The sequence below is a fragment of the Triticum urartu genome, chromosome 6A, assembly GCF_056163025.1.
Source record: "Triticum urartu cultivar PI428250 chromosome 6A, HENAU_Tu73, whole genome shotgun sequence".
NCBI lineage: Eukaryota > Viridiplantae > Streptophyta > Magnoliopsida > Poales > Poaceae > Triticum > Triticum urartu.
This window is the reverse complement of record NC_141878.1, coordinates 66,980,420-66,990,948: the sequence shown is the minus strand read 5'-3', so window position 1 is coordinate 66,990,948 and position 10,529 is coordinate 66,980,420.

Here is a 10,529-nt window from a genome sequence, read left to right as displayed (position 1 = left end):
GATTTCATCTCATCTTTCCAGTGGCACACTTGGATTCCCAAGTTGAGGCCAGGTTCATGCATTCCTTGTCACATCTTGCATATGCATCCCGCATCGCATCCCGCATAGCATACCATGTTTGCATCATATTGTTTGATCCATGCACGTGGTTGATTCTGTTCCGTTCGCTTGTTTGTATTGTTTGGGTAGAGCCGGGAGACGAGTTCGCTAACGAGGAGCCCGTTGAGTTTGCTTTCGAGGATCCAGTCAACTCTGACAACTTTGCAGGCAAGATGATCATACCCTCGAAATCACTACTATCTTTGCTTTGTTGGATGCTCGCTCTTTTGCTATGCAAATGCTACGATGCCTACCACTTGCTTTCCAGCCTCCCAACTTGCCATGTCAAACCTCTAACACACCATGTCCTAGCAAACCGTTGATTGGCTATGTTACCGCTTTGCTCAGCCCCTCTTATAGCGTTGCTAGTTGCTGGTGAAGATTGGAGGTCGTTCCTTGTTGGAACATTATTTACTTGTTGGGATATCATTATATTGCCATGTTATCTTAATGCATCTATATACTTGGTAAAGGGTGGAAGGCTCGGCCTCTCGCCTAGTGTTTTGTTCCACTCTTGCCGCCCTAGTTTCCGTCATATCGGTGTTATGTTCCCGGATTTTGCGTTCCTTACGCGATTGGGTTATAATGGGAACCCCTTGATAGTTTGCCTTGATTAAAGCTTTTCCAGCAATGCCCAACCTTGGTTTTACCATTTGCCACCTAGCCTTTTTTCCCTTGGGTTTCCGGAGCCCGAGGGTCATCTTATTTAAACCCCCCCGGGCCAGTGCTCCTCTGAGTGTTGGTCCAACCTAGAGCCCCTTGTAGTGCCACCTCGGGAAAACTCGAGGGCTGGTTTTAGTTGTACGGATTGCTTATCTGATTGTGCCCTGAGAACAAGATATGTGCAGCTCCTATCGGGATTTGTCGGCACATTCGGGCGGTGTTGCTGGATTTGTTTTAACCTGTCAAAGTGTCTTGAAGAACCGAGATATCGAGTCTGATCGGTACGTCTCGGGAGGAGGTCTATTCCTTTGTTGACCGTGAGAGCTTGTCATGGGCTAAGTTGGGACTCCCCTGCAGGGATTTGAACTTTCGAAAGCCGTGCCGGCGATTATGGGCAGATGGGAATTTGTTAATGTCCGGTTGTAGATAACTTGAACCTTAACTTAACTAAAATGAATCAACTGAGTGTGTTACCGTGATGGCCTCTTCTCGGCGGAGTCCGGGAAGTGGACACGGTGTTGGAGTAATGCTTGCGCGGATTGCTCTCTAGTTTCTCGCTCGTGCTTTGCTTCCTCTTCTCGCTCTCTTTTGCGAACAGGATAGACACCATATATGCTAGTCGCTTGCTGCAGCTCCACATATTTTACCTTGCCTTACCTATAAACTTAAATAGTCTTGATCGCGAGGGTGCGAGATTGCTGAGTTCCTGTGGCTCACAGATTACTATTACACCAGATGCAGGGCCTGATGATTCCGCTCCAGGTGACGCGCTTGAGCTCAAGTGGGAGTTCGACGAGGACTCTCAACGATACTATGTTTCTTTCTCTGATGATTAGTAGTGGTGCCCTGTTGGGGGTGATCGGGACCGTGTCGCATGTTGGGTTATCTTTTATTTTGGCGCCGTAGTCGGTCCATGAGTGTTTGAATGATGTAATGTTATTTATGTACTTGATTGACGTGGCGAGTGTAAGCCAAGTATGTTACCTCCCCTTTTATTATCTATATATTACATGGGATGTTGTGAAGATTGCCTAACTTGCGGCATATGCCTTCAATGCGATTATGCCTCTAAGTCGTGCCTCGACACGTGGGAGATATAGTCACATCGAGGGTGTTACAAGTTGGTAATCAGAGCCTTCCCCGACCTTAGGAGCCCCATTGCTTGATCGTTTTTAGCGGCCAAGTTGTGTCTAGAAAAATGTTTTGAGTCATTTAGGAATTATATATCGGAGAGTTTAGGAATTCTTTTTACTTCCCAGTCTCCTCATCGCTCTGGTAAGGCATCCTGACGTAGAGTTTTGACTCTTCTCTTCTCAAATTTCACTAAAAAAAAATTTAGGATCACGCGGGTATCTTGGAATCGTTCCGATGGTTTTATGACGAGAACATTGTCTTGGTGCCTCCTGTCAGGGGTTTTCTGGAAGTGTCCCGGGGAGTTGAGCTCTGAGGTGTTGTCGTCATAATTTTATCGTTGCAGTTCTGGAATACCTGGGTCTAGTACGCCGACATCAAAAATCTCTTTTATGCAGTTCTTTGGTGAGATAACCTCGACGCCACCCAGTACTGGGGCGGGAGTTCGGGAGTATTGCCATAACTTGTATAACGGATGCTTTTCGAAGGTTGAGGTAGATGGTTTCCGAAGTTTTTCTCGGTTATGTGTTGAAGGATGGATACAGCTGGATGTAGGATTTGCTAGATTTGGGTGAGATATTATGCTTCCCCTGTTTCCCCAACACCTGATTGCATAACCGGAAAGGTTCGGGAGTTTCATAGGTGGGAATTCTCGTAGCTCTAGTTCTTCTTCCACGGATATTTGGTTTGAGATTGGGATTTCTTACCGAGTATTTGTTCTTGATCCGTACCTTGTTGATTTATTTCTCTACCTAAATTCTACGTGGCTTCTCAATTTATGGATATGTGACCATTTCAAGAGGAATGCATTCGTTCATTTTGTTCAGATGTGAAGACTATATGTTGCAATTTTCATTCCGTTGGATTCAGCTTCATTTTATCTGTCTATGTGCTAACGGTGGTCAACCTCTTCAGGATGGCTCCCACTAAGAGCACCAGTCAAAATCAGAATCAGGATCCACCACCACCTCCACCTCCTCCGGAGGCATGGCAAACTGTGATGGCCGTGACCAATGCAAACACACAGTTGATCATGCAAATTCTTCAAGAGCGCAATCAAGGCAACCAAGGGAACCAAGGCAACAATCAGAATCACTTTGCTACACTCAACCAGTTCCTTGCTAACGGGCCAAAAACTTTCAGCAATTGTGTTGAGGCAACTGATGCTGACGATTGGCTCGTGGATCTGTGCAAGTATTTCGAGTGCAGTAACGTCAGGCCTAAGGACTTTGTCAAGTTCGCTTCCTTCCAACTCAAAGATCAAGCTGCAGAATGGTTCCAGCAGTACAAGGATTCCAGAGGTGGTCGTGTTATTACCTGGGATGAATTCCGTCAAGATTTCAGAGCTCACCATATCCCTCAGAGCGTGGTTGAAAGCAAGCGTGAGGAATTCCGCAACCTGAAGCAAGGCTCTTTGTCTTTCTATGACTACAACAAGTTGTTCCAGAAGCTCGCCCGCTTTGCCAAGAAGGATGTACCTAATGAGAAGAGCATGATATACCAGTTCAGGGGTGGTCTCAGAGAAGAAATTCAGCTAGCTCTTGTTCTCTTTGAGCCCTTGAGGTACGATGAGTTCTACAACATGGCATTGAAGCAAGAGGCTGCTCAACTGAGGTGTGATGCTTCCAAGAAGTGAGTCAGAGACACTACTCCTTCTTCCTCTACTCAAGTGGCCAAGCAGCAGAAGTATTGGCTTCCTCCTCCTCCGTTTCGTCAGCCGTATCAGCAGAAGAGCAAAGGTGGCAGTGGATCTTCCCACCCACCCAACCCTGGCTTTCAGAACAAAACTTCGATTCAAGCTCCAAGATCGAGTGCTCCGTACCACCGTCCGCTTTCAGAGGTCACGTGCAACAAGTGCCAACAGAAGGGTCACTATGCCAACAAGTGTCTCAATCAGAGGCGTCTCCCTCCTCCTCCTCCTATGAGATCGACAAGTACAACTATGGTCAAGCATAACCCCAAGTACGCCAAGGTCAATATGGTGAATGCAGCTCAGGCAGAGGATTCATCAGATGTCATCATGGGTAACCTTCCTGTTAATGATATTCCTGCAAGAGTTCTTTTTGACACTGGTGCTTCGCATTATTTCATGTCGAGAGCTTTTGCATCTAAGCATAATTTTGTTACTCAAGTGTTGTCGAAACCGTTGGCTATTGTCTCTCCGGCCCGTCAAATGACATCTCGAGTATGCGTTCCGGATGTTACAATCACTTTGGGTGACTATAAGTTCTTGTCCTCTCCAAATGTTCTTGGTGACTCGGATATTGATCTTATTCTCGGAATGGATTGGCTTTCTAAGCATAAGGCTCAGCTTGATTGTGCAGCCAGGCAGATTCAATTGACTCATTCGTCTGAGGATGTAATTGTCTTTGCCGCTCGTGATGATACCATCCGTCTATTTTCTCTCAATGAGAAGGGTGAACTGGATGCTATCTCGCAAATTCCAGTCGTTTGCGAATATCAAGACGTCTTTCCAGAAGAGCTTCCAGGAATGCCTCCGCACCAGCCAGTTGAATTCGTCATTGATCTTGAGCCCGGCACGGAACCTGTGTGCAAGCGTCCTTACAAGCTTGGACCTGAAGAGTTGAAGGAGCTGAAGAAACAACTTGATATTCAAGAAAGAATGGGTCTCATCCGGCCTAGTTCTTCTCCGTGGGGTTGTGGTGTTCTTTTTGTGAAGAAGAAGGATGGAACGGACCGACTTTGTGTTGATTGCCGTTCATTGAACAAGAAGACCATCCAGAACAAATACCCACTTCCCAACATCAATGAGCTGTTCGAACAACTCAAAGGTGCCCAAGTATTCTCCAAGCTTGATCTCCGTATGGGTTATCATCAGATTCAAATCCGTGAGCAAGATATTCCCAGGACGGCTTTCAGGACAAGCTATGGGTCATATGAATACACTGTCATGTCTTTTGGTCTCGTCAACGCTCCTTCGACTTTCTCTCGCATGATGAACTTCATCTTCAATGCCTACACCAATGACTTTGTTTTGGTCTATCTCGATGACATTCTGGTTTTCTCGAAGAACAAGGAAGATCATGCCAAGCACTTGTGTTTGGTACTCAATAAGTTGAGGGAACACCAGTTCTACGCCAAGTTCTCCAAGTGCGAATTTTGGCTCGATGAGGTTCTTTATCTTGGTCATATCATCTCTGCCAAGGGCATTGCCGTGAATCCTGAGAAGGTGTCTGCAATTGTGAATTGGGAACCTCCTCAGAACGTGAAGCAACTCCGTAGCTTCCTCGGTCTCGCAAGCTACTGCCGAAGATTCGTTGAAAACTTTTCCAAGATCGTGAAGCCTCTCTCAAATCTTCTCCAGAAGCACGTCAAGTACATTTGGTCTCCGGAGTGTGACATTGCTTTCAACACTTTGAAAGAGAAATTGATCACTGCTCCAGTTCTCACTCCGCCTGATGAATCCAAGCCGTACGAGGTCTTTTGTGATGCCTCTCTCCAAGGTCTTGGCGCAGTGTTGATGCAAGAGAAGAAAGTTGTTGCTTATACCTCTCGCCAGTTGAAGTCCAATGAGAAGAACTACCCCACTCATGATCTCGAGTTGGCGACAGTTGTGCATACTCTTTTGACTTGGAGACATCTCTTATTGGGAAGAAAAGTGGACATCTTCACTGACCACAAGAGTCTCAAGTACATCTTCACTCAGCCTAATCTCAACCTCAGGCAAACTCGATGGGTCGAAATGATTCAAGAGTATAATCCGAGTATCGAGTATACTCTAGGCAAGGCCAATGTGATTGCTGACGCATTGAGCAGAAAAGCTTATTGCAACAGTCTTATTCTCAAGCCTTATCAACCCGAGCTTTGTGAAGCTTTCCGCAAACTTAATCTGCAAGTTGTTCCTCAAGGTTTCCTCGCCAACCTTCAAGTTTCTCCTACCTTGGAAGACCAGATTCGCCAACCCAGCTTCTTGATGCTATGGTGAAGAAGGTGAAAATTGGGATTGCCAAGAGTCAACCCAAGTACAAGTGCTACCGCCTTGATGACAAAGATACTCTCTTCTTCGAGGATCGTATTGTTGTACCCAAAGGTGAACTTCGTAAAGTGATCATGAACGAGGCTCACAAATTCTCTCCTCTCCATCCACCCTGGGAGCACGAAGATGTATCAGGACCTCAAGCAGACTTATTGGTGGACTCGAATGAAGCGCGAGATTTCTCAATTCGTGAATGAGTGTGATGTCTGCAGAAGAGTGAAGGCAGAACACCAAAGGCCAGCTGGTCTCCTCCAACCTCTTGCCATTCCAGAATGGAAGTTTGACCACATTGAAATGGACTTCGTGACTGGGTTTCCGAAGTCCAAGCGTGGCAATGATGCTATATTCGTTGTCATCGACAAACTCACTAAAGTGGCTCACTTTCTGCCTATCAAAGAGTCAATCACTGCAGCTCAATTGGCGGAACTCTATACCTCTCGAATTGTCTCTCTGCACGGTATCCCACAAGCGATCTCTTCAGACCGTGGCAGCATCTTTACCTCCAAGTTTTGGGATTCTTTTCAGAAGGCCATGGGCACCAACATCCGCTTCAGTACAGCTTTCCATCCTCAAACTAGCGGTCAAGTCGAGCGTGTCAATCAGATTCTTGAAGATATGCTCAGGGCTTGTGTGATCTCCTTCGACATGAAGTGGGAGGATTGTCTTCCTTATGCTGAATTCTCCTATAACAACAGTTTTCAAGCAAGTTCGGGCAAGGCCCCATTTGAAATTCTGTATGGCAGGAAGTGCCCTACCCCTCTCAACTGGTCTGAAACCGGTGAACGTCAACTTTTGGGTAATGACTTAATCACAGAGGCAGAGGAAATGTGCAAAGTCATTCGAGATAACCTCAAAGCAGCCCAATCCCGCCAGAAGAGCTACTATGACAGTAAGCACCGTGATTTGGCTTTCGAGATCGGAGATCATGTTTACCTCCGCGTCTCTCCAATGAAAGGTACTCGTCGCTTCGGTATCAAAGGGAAGCTTGCCCCCAGATACGTGGGACCTTTCAAGATTGTCATCAAGAGAGGCGACCTCGCCTATCAACTCGAGCTTCCTTCAAACATTGCAAATGTTCATCATGTGTTCCATGTCTCTCAGCTCCGAAAGTGCTTCAAGACTCCTGACCGCACCATCAACTTCGAGGACATTGAGCTCCAAGAAGATCTCTCCTATCGTGAGCACCCAGTTGCTATTCTTGAAGAGACTGAACGCAAGACTCGCAACAAGTCAATCAAATTCCTCAAAGTCAAGTGGTCACACCATTCCGACCGTGAAGCTACCTGGGAACGCGAGGATCACCTCCGTTCTGAGTACACGGCATTCTTTCAGTCCTAGATCTCGGGACGAGATGCTTTCGTAGTGGTGGAGTGTTGTAACACCCTGGATATGACTTTCCCAATATGTATTCCAACTCTTGCCGTTTCCGGCCTTAAGTTATTTTATTTTCTCGGATTCGGGTTTTGTCTCCGTGTGTTGTTGTCGTTGTCATGCATCTCATATCATGTCATCATGTGCATTGCATTGGCATACGTCTTCATCTCATGCATCCGAGCATTTTCCCTGTTGTCCGTTTTGCATTCCGGCGCTTCGTTCTCCTCCGGTGGTCATTTCTACCTTTCTTTCGTGTGTGGGATTAAACATTTCTGGATTGGACCGAGACTTGCCAAGCGGCCTTGGTTTACTACAGGTAGACCGCCTGTCAAGTTTCATACCATTTGGACTTCGTTTGATACTCCAACGGTTAACCGAGGGACCGAAAAGGCCTCGTGTGTGTTGCAGCCCAACACCCCTCATTTTGGCCCAAAACCCACCAAAACCCTCTCCATCGTCTAGAGCGTTCGATCACGATCGCGTGGCCGAAAACCGCACCTCATTTGGACTCTCCTAGCTCCCCCTATGCCTATAAATAGACCCCCCCCCCCGAAATCCGGATCTCCTTCTTCCCCGAAACCCTAGCCCTGCTCCATCCGCGCGCCGGACACGTCCGGTCCGCGCCAGACACTTCGCGCCGCCGCCTCCGCGCCAATCGTGTGGCGCCACGTGGCGCGCCGCCAATATCTCCACCGCCGGCCCGGGAAGCCCAGGAGGGCCCCCCGAGGCCCGTTGCCTCCCGCGGCGCCCCGCGTCCGACCCCGCCGCCAGCGCCTCGTCTCCGCCGCCGCCGCCACCGCCCCGGCCGCCGCGCGCCATTGCCGCCACCTACTCCGGCGACCCGCGTCGCCACCAACCGCCCGGCCACCTCGCCGTTCCGGCGGCTCCACCGCGCTGGAGTCCGCGCCCCCGCCGGCGACCCGCGTCGCCCCGGCCAGATCCGGCGACCCCCGCCTCGCCGGCCACCACTTGTAGGATCGAAAGTATGTCTAGAGGGGGGTGATTAGACTACTTGACCAAATAAAAACTTAACCTTTTCCCAATTTTAGTTCTTGGCAGATTTTAGCTATTGTAGGACAAGTCAAGCAATCATCACACAATTCAAGCAAGCATGCAAAGAGTATATTGGCAGCGGAAAGTAAAGCATGCAACTTGCAAGAATGTAAAGGGAAGGGTTTGGAGAATTCAAACGCAATTGGAGACACGGATGTTTTTCCCGTGGTTCGGATAGGTGGTGCTATCCTACATCCACGTTGATGGAGACTTCAACCCACGAAGGGTAACGGTTGCGCGAGTCCACCGAGGGCTCCACCCACAAAGGGTAATGGTTGCGCGAGTCCACGGAGGGCTCCACCCACGAAGGGTCCACGAAGAAGCAACCACCCACGAAGGGTCCACGAAGAAGCAACCTTGTCTATCCCACCATGGCCATCGCCCACGAAGGACTTGCCTCACTAGCGGTAGATCTTCACGAAGTAGGCGATCTCCTTGCCCTTACAAACTCCTTGGTTCAACTCCACAATCTTGTCGGAGGCTCCCAAGTGACACCTAGCCAATCTAGGAGACACCACTCTCCAAGAAGTAACAAATGGTGTGTTGATGATGAACTCCTTGCTCTTGTGCTTCAAATGATAGTCTCCCCAACACTCAACTCTCTCTCATAGGATTTGGATTTTGTGGAAAGAAGATTTGAGTGGAAAACAACTTGGGGAAGGCTAGAGATCAAGATTCATATGGTAGGAATGGAATATCTTGGTCTCAACACATGAGTAGGTGGTTCTCTCTCAGAACATATGAGTTGGAATTGTGTATGTGTTCTGATGGCTCTCTCCACGAATGAAGAGGAGGTGGAGGGGTATATATAGCCTCCACACAAAATCCAACCGTTACACACAGTTTTCCAATCTCGGTGGGACCGAATCAACAAACTCGGTCGGACCGAAAAGGTAAACCTAGTGACCGTTAGAGATTTTCGGTGGGACTGACATGCAACTCGGTAGGACCGATATGGTTAGGGTTTGGGCATAACATAATCTCGGTGAGACCGATTACACAAACTCGGTGAGACCGATTTTGGTAATTAGCTAACCAGAGAGTTGGTCAAGCAAACTCGGTGGGACCGATTTGCTCTTTCGGTGAGACCGGAAAGTTACAAAAGGGAAACATAGAGTTTACATTGCAATCTCGGTGGGACCGATTCGCTCTTTCGGTGAGACCGAAAAGTTACGAAAGGGAAACAGAGAGTTTGCAATCCCATCTCGGTGAGACCGAGATCCCTATCGGTAGAACCAAATTGCTAGGGTTTGGCAGTGGCTTATGACAAGTGAAACTCAGTGGCGCCGGATAGAAAGAATCGGTAGGACCGAGTTTGGCTTAGGGTTTATGTCATATGTGGATATGGGAAAGTAGTTGAGGGTTTTGGAGCATATCACTAAGCACATGAAGCAAAAGGCTTATTAAGCAACACCTCATCCCTCCTTGATAGTATTGGCTTTTCCTAAAGACTCAATGTGATCTTGGATCACTAAAATATAAAATGAAGAGTCTTGAGCTTTTGAGCTTGATCCAATCCTTTGTCCTTAGCATTTTGAGGGTTCCACTTTCACATCCATGCCATGCCAATCATTGAGCTTTCCTGAAATAGTCATCTTGGAATAGCATTAGCTCAATGAGCTATATGTTGTTATGAATTACCAAAACCACCTAGGGATAGTTGCACTTTCACCACTCCTCCAACTCCGGCGAGCTCCGGCAACTTCGGCGATGAACCTCGATCCGCGTGCAGATCTCAGATCCAAATCGCCTCGGTTGACTTTTTCTCCCGAAACCCTAGTTCATATTGCCCTGTTCATCGTGCCGTAACTTTGCATCCATAGCTCCGTTTTGGGCATAGAGCATATCAAAATGTTCGTCTCAGAGAGCACATCATTTCATCTCATTGCATCATTTTCATTTGAGTTCATCTTGATGCCCGAAATGTTGTTAGAAGAGTGCTACTCGAGCTAATTGTCAGATCTGCTGCTCCATTTAGATATTTGTCATTTTTGCCATGTTTATTGTGTGCATGATATGCCCATGAGCTCTACATATGTTTTGTTAAGGGTTTTGCCATCTTTCCAGAGGTGCAACCCATGTATTTTTGTGATGTGTGTGGTAACTAGCACAAGCTTGCAAAGTGAGGCACTTGGTAATGTTGATTTCCGGGACTTAGCATTTCCACTAAGTCCTTGACCTGTTTATCTCATATGGCCATATTTTCATATTG